Source organism: Rutidosis leptorrhynchoides, chromosome 5, assembly GCF_046630445.1.
Source record: "Rutidosis leptorrhynchoides isolate AG116_Rl617_1_P2 chromosome 5, CSIRO_AGI_Rlap_v1, whole genome shotgun sequence".
NCBI classification, from domain to species: domain Eukaryota; kingdom Viridiplantae; phylum Streptophyta; class Magnoliopsida; order Asterales; family Asteraceae; genus Rutidosis; species Rutidosis leptorrhynchoides.
Genome location: NC_092337.1, coordinates 384,910,203 through 384,921,711, shown reverse-complemented (window position 1 = coordinate 384,921,711; position 11,509 = coordinate 384,910,203). Strand labels below are relative to the sequence as shown.

Sequence of the window (11,509 nt, the reverse complement as noted above, 5' to 3'; positions counted from 1 at the left end):
AAACCGTGTTGAGGACATCCTCTTAACAACTTTCTGAATCTTGTCCATGCCTCATATAATGTTTCATTTGGCTTTTGCGCGAACATAACAATTTCTCCTTGAAGTCTCACGGCTTTAGATGCCGGAAAGAATCTTTTAAGAAATTTCTCAACTAAAACATCCCATGTGTCAATCGCCCCTTCAGGTAACGATTCAAACCAATCTTTGGCTTCTCCCTTTAAAGTCCAGGAAAATAACATGAGATAGATCTGTTCATCCTCAACTTCTCTGATTTTAAATAAAGTACAGATCCTATTAAAGGTTTGAAGATGTTTGTTTGGATCTTCTTTTGGCGTACCACTAAATTGGCATTGATTAGTTATCATGTGTAGGATTTGTCCTTTGATTTCATAATCTGGCACATTAATGTCTGGTTGAGTAATGGCATGACCTTGGCCAGTGTGTGTGGCTCTAATTTGATCTTCCATACTTAGAGGTTTCGGATTTTCCATGATTGAATTTGATGAATCTGAATCACTAGAGGATTCTGATTTAACAGTTTCTTCCTCGACAATCTCTGGATGAGTAATTTGTGGTTCTGGAGGAATGATTAGTAGTTCATGATCTCTGAATTGTCCTTGAGTATCCTCCGGGTTCTCAATTGTGAGGTCGGGTTCAAAAAATGGATTATCGGAAATTTGAATTGGAATACTCGTTCGTCTAGATGATGATTCTAAAGAATAATCAACGGCGACAATATTGGCTAGATGTCTTGATCGAGTTACAGGTGGTGAACGTATAAAAGGTGGTGAACGTTTTGCTCGGTGCATTCACTGAATATCCTATTAGTTATAAAGATAAAAATTATTAAAGTTATCAAATTAGTAGACTTTTCTGATTTTGCCCACGTTTCGAATAGCCAATAGATGCAGCAGGTAGCCAGGACCCGTTAAATCGAAAGCCCACAATTTGCCACTAACAAATCCAACTATTACTACGAACCAGAAAATTTGGATGTCTATCAATTTAACCGCTTAAAATAATTTTTCGACAAAATTTAAAGAAAATAAAGAAAATTCTATGTCCTAAAAACTAGAGCGTAGAAATGAGAAAGAAAAAGCGCGTCAAAAAATAAGAAGTCGAAAAACAATCGTCGAAAAACAAATAGTCGAAAAATAAAAATAAGAAAGTAAAGCGTCGGAACTTAAAGTCTTTAAATCCATCCCCGTGAATGTAATCCAAGGTTTTAATACTTTGTTAACAATTACACCAATTACCCTTGAATGTAATCCACCCCTGTTTTAATGAGTCCATTGACTATTAATCCATCCCCGTGTCCGGTCAAATGAATAATTATTGGTATCTATAAATATCTCGCCCACCGTACCCAGTCAAGCGTATGTGGTTATATATAAATACGTCAAATTATAAATCTCTATATTAAATCAACGAGATATCATTTAATAAATATAAAGCCCATTAATAGCCCATAATCCAATTTCCACAAGTGTCGGTCTTTTGTCCAAACCCCAATTATGGTCCAAAGCCCAATAACCCAGTCTTAATATTTAGTCCAACATCACGATTACTTCGGCTTAAATAAACATAATAATAACTTAGCTACGAGACATTAATTTAAAAAGGTTGAACATAACTTACAATGAGTATTAATCGCGTAGTGTTACACGGACAGAATTTTGAGTTACAAACTTAAAACATTCGCCACTATAACCTTATTATTATTAACTTAATATTAAAATTATAATTATAAATATAAATATATTGAGAGAGAGTAAGAGATAAGTGATGAAGGTGTACTCCAACTCAGCAGAAAATGTTTCAATTTATAGGACTTGGCCATGTATAGTAAGCCATGCGATCGCATGGAATTTAGGCATGCTGGCCATGCGATCGCATGGCAGCCAAATCCTGTTCCAGTTGATTCCAAAATGTGGGTTGCTGCGATATATTTAATATATAATATAATATAATATAATTTTATATAATTATATATATATATATATATATATTATATTCTTGTGCATAGTTGACTCGTAATTTTAGGCCCGTTGCGTCGTGCGTTGATAGTTGGTTCATGATCGGGTTTCGGATTTTCGAACGTCCTTTCGTACAATTTAATATCTTGTACTTTGCGTTTTGCGGCTTGTACTCTTGTCATTTTTAGATGTTTCTCATCAATAAATTGAAACACTTGGATTGTACTTTGTACTTTTTAGCGTTTTGGTCATTTGCGTCTTCAAATCGTCGAATCTGTCTTTTGTCTTCACCTTTTATTATTTAAACGAATATCACTTGTAAATAGAATAATTGCAACTAAAAGCTTGTCTTTCTTGAAGGATAATGCTATGAAATATATGTTCGTTTTTAGCATTATCACTAGACATACAATAGAAACATAGAATAACCAATTGCATCATTACATTCTCAATCAAACATCATCTTTGAAAACCCTCAAATTGGGATGAACCCTAAAAATTCAAGTTGTAAATTTTCAAAATTAAGCATGAAAATCATGTTAGGAATCATGATAACAACAAGGAATAGCACAATCATTATCAATTTTTTAGAAATCTACGAACAAGCTCAAGCAAGAACATAGCAAGAATCATGCAGGAAATTGAAGATAAGCATTAATGAAGCCTGAATCTTACTTTACTCATGTTAAATGATGATAAGAATGCAAGAAATCTTCAAAAAAAGATGTTAATTTAGTGCTAGGGTTCGAATTAGATGAGACTTAGCCGTTGTGTGAGAGAATAAATGAAGTGGGTGTTCAAAATTCAGCATTTTTAGTTTTAATCAGGTAGGTGCGCCGCACCTTGGAGAGGTGCGCCGCACCGTAACACAGGAGATCTAGGTGCGCCACACCTTAACACTAGTGAAATGTTATTTGGTGATTGACTTTGTTTTTTCAAAAATTAGGCAAATGGTGCACCACACCTTGGGTTTGGTGCGCCGCACCTTTACACTTGTGAGCTTTTTCCTTTGATATTCTCAATATTCACCCAAACAATTAGCCATTTTAAGCTCAAACATCAACTGAACAGTTATATTTGGTGTTTTTCACTATCCCATATGCATGAAATGCAACTAGATGCAAAATACAAACTAACAAAAACAATATCATACAAATCAAAATGAAATGCAACCTAATATGAACAAATATAACACCAGTGTGATTGTTTTGATCTAGAGTCTATCACTTGACCCGTTTAGCATAAAGGTGATCATGGAGGTTTAAAGGCAATGTCATCAAGTCTGATTGACTTGACTTCATCGTTGAAGAGTTTCAAACGATCTCCATGAACTTTAAATGGGTTGCCCTTTCCAATTAACTCAACAAATCCTTTTTCAAGTATGTTTTTAACAATTAACGGCCCATGCCATCTCGATTTAGATCGGCCGAGTGACTTTTTTAGATTAGGATTAAATAGTAAGACTTTGCCACCCGGTTGAACCCTTGATGTTTCACAAAATTATTGTCAACATTGACTTTTTCCTTTAAAACCAGTTTCCGCAATGACTTCTTTTTAACCTTGTCAAAAACACATTTCTCATCCTTCTTAATAACTTGGGTGGGTTTGACCACCTTCTCAACAATGTTTCCAAAATTGGGTTCAACGAGACCTTTTTACTGACAACATTGCCCCTACATTTAGGTCCAAATTTCCTTCCTTGACCATGTTGGGATCACTTAAAACATTCTCGCAAGCTTTCTCATCAACAATACCTTCACAAACTTTTTCAAAATCATTTTCATCACAAGATTTCATAAACATTTCAAATAATTTATCAACATCAAAATCCTCAATTTTATCAAAATGGTCAACACCTGAAGTGTCAACCGCCAATAAAGCTTTTAATTTATTTTCTTCATACAAATCCATGTTCTCGATTTGACAAAAAGACTCAATATTTGACAAATTTGGTTTCTTATCAACTTCACGCTCATAAAAATCAAGTCTTTTGTCTTTCACCCCGATACTTAATTTATTTTGTTGTACCTAAACAATTGTATCGGCGGTGTTTAGAAACGGTCATCCCAAAATTATTGGGACATGTTCATCCTCGTTCATTTCGAGGATCACGAAATCGGCCGAAAAGGTTAAATTTCCAATTTTGACCACAAGGTCTTCGGCTATGCCGATTGGTGTATCAAACGTTTGGTTCCCCATTTTCAATACCATCCGGGTCAGTTTTAGTTCACCAAGATTTAACTTTTTATAAATTGAATAGGGCATAAGATTTATACTAGCCCCCAAGTCGACAAGTGCATCATACACTTGCGACCCACCAATATTACATGGGATTACAAACCGACCCGGATTAACCAATTTGGGAGGCATCTTTTGCTTTTGCAAAATGGCATAACATTCTTCTACGAGAAATTTGGTCGATACCTCCTCATATTGGCCCTTTGAAGATAAAAGATTTTAAATAAACTTCCCATAATTAGCCATGCCCTTAAGGACTTGGATGAGCATCATGTTGAAATGAACTTGTTTCATCATTTCCATGAAGTCCCTTCATTGAGTTTCAACTTTTTTCTTCCTCAAAGCTTGCGAATATGGAATCGGTTCCTTGTACTTCCTCAAATTTGCCCCTTCATTATTTTTACCCTTAACCTTCAATGATTCACTCTTTTCAACCCTTGCTTCTTGCGACTCCCCATTAACATTTGTAACATTCTCAACGGTTGGTGTAGTGGGTGTTATAGGGTTTGGTGTTTGGGTTGGGGGTGTTGGGATTTGGGGTTCTTCATAAGTTAAACCGCTTCTTGTTGAAATGGTATCAACAATCTCAATTTGGTTGACATTTTCAATAGGGATGGTTCTTGTGGTGTTGTTGTTTTGGTTTTGGTTGTTTCGATTATTGTTGTAATTGTGGTTGGGTTGACTTGCATGTTGGATGGTAAAGTGCCTTGAGGTCTTTCGGCAACTTGGCTTGAAAGTCTTCCAATGGTACTCTCAAGGTTTTGAAATGATGCTTGTTGGTACTTTAATTGTTGCTTCAAGAACTCATTCTCCTTTAACAAAAATGCTTCAGTGGTTTCCGCCTTCTTAATGTAATTTTGCATGATTTCTTCTAAACTTTTGGAAGGTTGGGATTGTTGAGTGTTTTATTGAGGTTGTTGATTGTAACCTTGGTTATTTTATGGTTGACTATAACCTTGGTTTTGGTAACTTTGATTTCCTTGGTTGGTATAAGGTTGGTTGTTATAGGATTGGTTGTTTTTGGATTGGAAATTGTTGTTTTGGTTTTGGTTATAATTTGAATTGTAGCCTTGGTTTCGGTTTTGGTTGGTAAATCCGGGTGGTGTGTTGGTTTGATTGTTGAACGAGACTTGTCTTTGGTTGGGATTGTAATAGCCTTGGTTTGATGAACCGCTCCTTTGATAATTTTGATTACTCACGTAGTTGACATGAGCATCCGAATTCATGGGAATGTCATCCAAATCAATATGGTTGCATTGATTAATTTGGGGACAATTCTTGGTGAGATGTGGCCCTTCGCACCTTTGACAACCTATTTGCATTGCGACTATCGATTGTTGTAGCTTTTTCAACTCTTTCCCATACATTTGAAATTGATTGTTCAAGCTTGCAAGTGTGACTTGCCCATTATCACTCTCTACTTGTGCTACACTTTTCCATGACAAATCTCGAGGTGAGGGAGCCCATTCATATGTGTTAACTGAGATATCCTCTAGCAAAGTTTTGGCCGTATTTGGCGATTTATACATAAACACTCCTCCCACGGATGCATCAAGAGTTTGTCTTGTCAAAGCATTAGTGCCCCGGTAGAACGTGTTGATGTACTCTTTCTTAGTCAAATCATGTGGTGGACAAGCTCTCAACATCTTCTTAACACGTATCCATGCATCATACAAAGACTCATAACTCCGTTGAGAGAATCCATTAATTTCCATCCTAAGTCTTTCCGCCTTTGATGGTGGAAAGAGGTGATTGATAAACGCATAGGTTAAATCTTGAAAAGTCATAATAGAATCGAAAGGTAAGTTCCTTAACCATACTTTCGCATCTCCTTGAAGTGTAAAGGGGAATGCCCTTAACTTAAAAGCATCATCAGTCACATCCTTGTTCTTATAGATGTCACAAATATCGTTAAACTATTGAATGTGTTTGAAAGGATTATCTTCTATTAACCCATGAAAGAACATATTTTTGATCATTGTGAAGAAGTTTCCCTCGATCTTCCAATTGTCGACTCTAATTGGTAGTTTTGTAATAGCCGGAGGCACCAACATAGATGCAACCAACCTAGCGTTCCACATTGGCGTGTCATTTGGATCATCTTGTTGTTCTTGATTAACCGGTAGTGGGTTGATGGGAATAGCATGAACAAATGGATTACCCTCGGGAGGAGATGTTTGACCGTTTCTGCTCATCTTTTCTAAACAAAATAGCAAAGCTTCGAAATTTCTTTTGAATACCCTTTCTTCTCTACATTTATAAACCCCGTGAACGTGCTTCTCTGGTTCGTAAAATGGATGTGCAAACTCTTAATCCTTTTGGGATCTCCTTTTCATACACCAAAGTGCCTATCCTTCAATCACAACACAAACACAAACGGTTATCCAAAACACAAATAATATATAAAAACACAAAAAGTAACTTTTGCAAGGATAAATTCTTACAAAAGGATCGAACAATTAAAAGTTTAAATCAATATTCAACTATCTAACCGCTCCCTGACAGCAGCGCCAAGAAAGTGTGATGCGTGTGGAACAATACATCAATTACCCTAAAATTTATACAAGATTCAAACACTACAAATAAGCATACACAACTAACGAGCACTTAAAATCCGGTTATTATATCACTTTTATGCAAGTATTCGTGTCAAGTTCGTCCCAAGAGAGCGGTGTAAGTCGAATTATCGAAACTATTAATTGTCCTAGGGTTTGTTTGATTGGGGGTTTTGATTGATTTTGATTAACAACTATAACGTGCACGAGTAAACAAACTTAAACTAACAATTAAAACTAGTAACAAGTAGCAAGTAACTAAATATTGAGATCTAAATCAATTAACTAAGTAGTGTTCACTTATATAATCCTCTCTATGCTTGGATTGCCCCGTTTCACCCAATTTGCTATCGTGTTAGTTGTTGAACTATTAAATGTTTAGCATCACTACCAAACCTTAATCAAATTACACTTTGCAAACTCACATAAGCATTGTATTCTAAGATCAAGTCAAGTATGAGCGGTTATTGACATTATGCTTGGGTTAAAATCACTTAAAACCCTTCAACTATCAAAATCAGTTAAGATAATCAAACACCATTATGTTGACTAAAGGCCAATTGAAAACTAACCTAAACTAAGAACACAATCACTTGAAATTCCCAATTTAGTTGTCTAGATCACTTAAAGTGTTGAAGCAAAGATTGATTCACTTCTCAAATCACTAAGAGAGCTACACAATCTATGTAATCAAAGTAAAGCCTAAAATAATGCATATCAATGGACCTCATAGCTAACACAATAACACTTGCTCATGTATTTCATTCAAACAACTTTGATCAATAAATTTAGGGCAAATCCTTACACTAGAGATTCATAGATAAGAAAACACAATCAAATTAGCCAAACATGGCTAAGATTACACTAACCATAAGCATTGAAATACAAATAAACATCATATTAAGCTATTACAAGTATTCAATTCAAAACTAGAGAAATAAAAGTGGAGATTACAACACAATTGACAAAACTAGATAGATCTAATGATAAGATCGCTTGAGCTTTTGTTTGATCTTCCAAATTAGCCTTAATCTCCACTTGGATGATGAAAATAGGTCTTGATGATGAAAAATCATGCTAAAAACTGCAGCTCTCTCCCTTGAAACCCTATCCTTTTCCTTTTATAGTTGCCCAAAAATTCTGCCTCAAAAACAGCGAGGTGCGTCGCACCTATAGCAGGTGGGCCGCACCTTATAACGTGGGAGTGAGGTGCGCCGCACCATAAGGCAGGTGCGCCGCACCTTATAACTGAGAATATGATCTTCAAGTTCTGAATTTGAAATTTGGCTTTTTAATGTTAGGGTGTGCAGCCTTTTGGGTCTGGTGCGCCGCACCACTATACTGCACTTCCAAAAACTTCATTTTTTACTTGCAATTGCCCATTTTGCAATCCCTTTCCACTTTGAATCATGCCCTGCACTTTGGCTCACTAAATAGGCTAGGTTTTGGTCAATTTTACACCAATTTGAGCTTTAAGCCTTGAACCGACACTTGTGCGCAAATAAACAACTTTCGGGCCCAATGATCCTCAGAACCGAATGAAATGAGGGAGATATTGCGAGATAGAACGTGTATAAATAGAGCAATATCAACCATGCTCAAGTGGTCCTATAGTACATCAAAATTGTACTCTATTGTTGCAACAGTATTTCCTCGAGTCTTACACTCTTGACCAATGTCTTGATCTGGTCCTACGATAATCCCCATATACTTTATAGTATTTTCAATGGGTTCATATCTTGACCAATGTATAAACACAGATAATTAATTACCTTATAATTGTCGACTTTATAAATGGTTTTAATCACGTTTATTGGTGGAAGGCCGATAATAACGAGGTTTAATATCATAGACAGTGAAACAATAATCATACATAACTAACATTATTAAATCATGGCAAACAATCAAGTAATTACTCATACATCATGGCAACAAAAATTTCTAAAATTAATAATCACAAACATCGAACAATAATATTATAATACATTAGTAAAAGGAAGGATAGATATTACTGAATAATGCCGGCAGAATAACACTTGTATTTCTTCATAATATCCATAGCGTTACAATGCTTGATAACTTCTACTAGTAACTACATATTAATCTCCTATTGATCATTAGAGAGCGACAATAGAGAGATAATTTCATTCCTAATCTTTGTACTTTTCTCTCTCTAGAATTTAGAGAGAGAAAGTAGAGAGAGAACTAATCTCCTACTGATCACTAGAGAGCGACAATAGAGAAATGTTTTAGAGAGAGAAGTGAAGAAAGTGTGTTGGTGGGATGTGCCACCTATTTATTGGAAAGTTTGATGGCAAAGTTGTAAATAAAATTGACAAGTAGGTTTTTGCTGGCAAGCCATTCTGGCAAGTAATATTTTGCAAGTAAATGAGCCGAAAACCCCTGGCAAGCCGTTTTTGGCAAGCAGGTGTGGGTGGCCGGCCTAAGTGGCCGTTTTTGGGCAACCCCGGTGTGGCAGCTGGTGTGTGTGCTCGGCCCAGCATTGGCAAGCCGGACCTTGTTGCAAGCTGTTCTGGCAAGCCGGCCTTGGTGCTGGTTTGCGTGGATCGTTTTGCTTGTTCCTGGGATCGTAATTTGGTTTTCATCGTTTTCGCTATAGAATCTTCGTTTCTTAAGTGATTCGCAATTAAATATCCTACAATATAAGATCAACTAAATAATATTTTCAGAAATTTATAAAATAAGTTTTTTAAACGCGAGTGAATCGTCTTAGCCGGTTTTGCTAGTTTTTCCTCGTTTTTCATTCGTTTTTAGTATTCTTGAAACATAGCCTTCGTAATGACATAATCTACCAAATGAAGTAAATAAATGCTTATTTAGATGATAAATTCAATTACTTTATCATAAATGGGGCTAATTTCGGGGGGTAAAAACGTGACTTTTTAGCCGATATCAAGATCCCAGATTGCACTTCCATTGGTTTTGTTCATTTTTAGAAAAAGTTGATAAAGGAATGGCGTTTATGAGATCCACCAGCTCGTTATCAGTTCTACCAGCAAGATTGCGCATCCAATTCTAGTTCTAAATCCAGCTCGATCCATTCTACTTAATTCTGTCAACGATTGTGCAATACTCCTTTTTTGCCTCTAGTCTGAACAGTCTCGGAAAATTCTCCTTGAAGCATCCCGGTCCAGTCCAGTGATCAATCCAAAGCATAGTATTTTTACCTAAACCAATCTCTTTCTCGAAGCAATCATTAAAATTAAAACCAATCTTGGAGAACACGTTGTTAAGTTTCAGTATGTTACCCCAAGTGGTATTAAAAGATGAAAGATTTGAGTTGCTCGCATTACCCAACCCACCCGATGACCCATAGATACTTTTGATAATTTTAACACAAAATGCATTAGGTTTGACACGAAAATGCCACCACCATTTTCTGACCAAAGCCCTGTTTTTAGCTTTTAACGAGCCAATATTCAAACCCTTTGATCATAAGGAAGAAGAATATTGTCCCATTTGATCCAAGAAAGCTTGGAATCTTCTCCTATCACACCCCCGAAAAAACTTACGTCTCAAACTCTAAAAATTGTTAATGACACTGGAAGGAGGGCGGGAGAGTGAGAAAAAATATAAAGGAATATTTGAAAGAACTGATCTAATGAGTGTTAAACGACCCCCGAATGACATCATTCTAGCTTTCCAATTCGAGAAACGCTTATGGAACTTTTAGATCACGACTTTCCAGTCGGCCAATTTATTTATAATTAGGCATGTGAGAAGTCCAAGATAGGTGAATGGAACCTTCCCAGTAGTGCAACTTTTGGAGAGATTTACCGTTAGCCCCGAAATGTTTTCAAATCACTTAAGAATTTTTAAAGCATTCCGCGTATTTCTTATGTTCCATTCTCCTATCATGATGGTATCATTGGCATATTGTGAGTGCGATAGGGGAATTTTATGTTTTCCTATTTCCACCCCCTTGAAAAGACCTCCTCTAGCCGCCGACTTGATTAACGAGTTCAACCCTTCCCCTACTATAATGAAAAGGAAAGGTGATAGGGGATCACCTTGGCGAACTCCTCTTTCAAGCTTTGTGACACCGCTAATTTTTTTTTTATACGTGGAGGAAACATTTATTTATTAATTACAATTTTAATAATAACTATTGTTAATACAGTACAACCAGTGTCACGTGTCATTTTAACAAAATACATGTTTATAAGTAGAAGACGTATTTACAATATGTTTACAAAATATCACTGTTTAAACAAAGCAAGACAACATCAGAGTTGACTCCTGTCAAACATAACATCACCATGCCGTCTTCTCCCCAAAATGCAACACTTACACAAGCTAGTAACCTGCAGGGAGGAGATGGAGGGAAATTAGCACGAAGTTAAGTGAGTAAAACTAACTACAGGCAATAGTATACAGGAACCGTCATACTAATCATGTCACAAAGGCTAACACACAAACATCACCCAAGTGCCGTCTACAGAGACTCTGGCGGCTCGGCCAAACCATTAACCACCAACTAATCGGACTGGGGCTTACCAGAAGTTCCTCCACCACCGTGTGTATATATATAATCCACACACGACAGACGCGTCATTCACATATATATATATACACCTCGATTGTCTAGGCTACCACATGAGGAACCCAACCCGCAGGTTGATCTCTTCTACCGAGGCTACCACACAATAGGGAAGCACTGGGCTCCAGCAGACAAGCATCAACTAACATGCAGTCATCACAATGTAATAACTAACACAA

The 11,509-nt window shown here is 36.4% G+C and overlaps 2 non-coding genes across 2 annotated transcripts; both read left to right on the top strand.

Moving 5' to 3' along the window:
• Positions 1-107, top strand: LOC139851068 (small nucleolar RNA R71). Its single transcript, XR_011760431.1, has one exon. It is a non-coding gene; the product is annotated as a small nucleolar RNA R71 (small nucleolar RNA).
• Positions 108-5,831: 5,724 nt separating this feature from the next.
• LOC139851018 (small nucleolar RNA R71) lies at positions 5,832-5,938 on the top strand. The gene has a single exon (XR_011760384.1). It is a non-coding gene; the product is annotated as a small nucleolar RNA R71 (small nucleolar RNA).
• Positions 5,939-11,509: the final 5,571 nt, after the last annotated feature.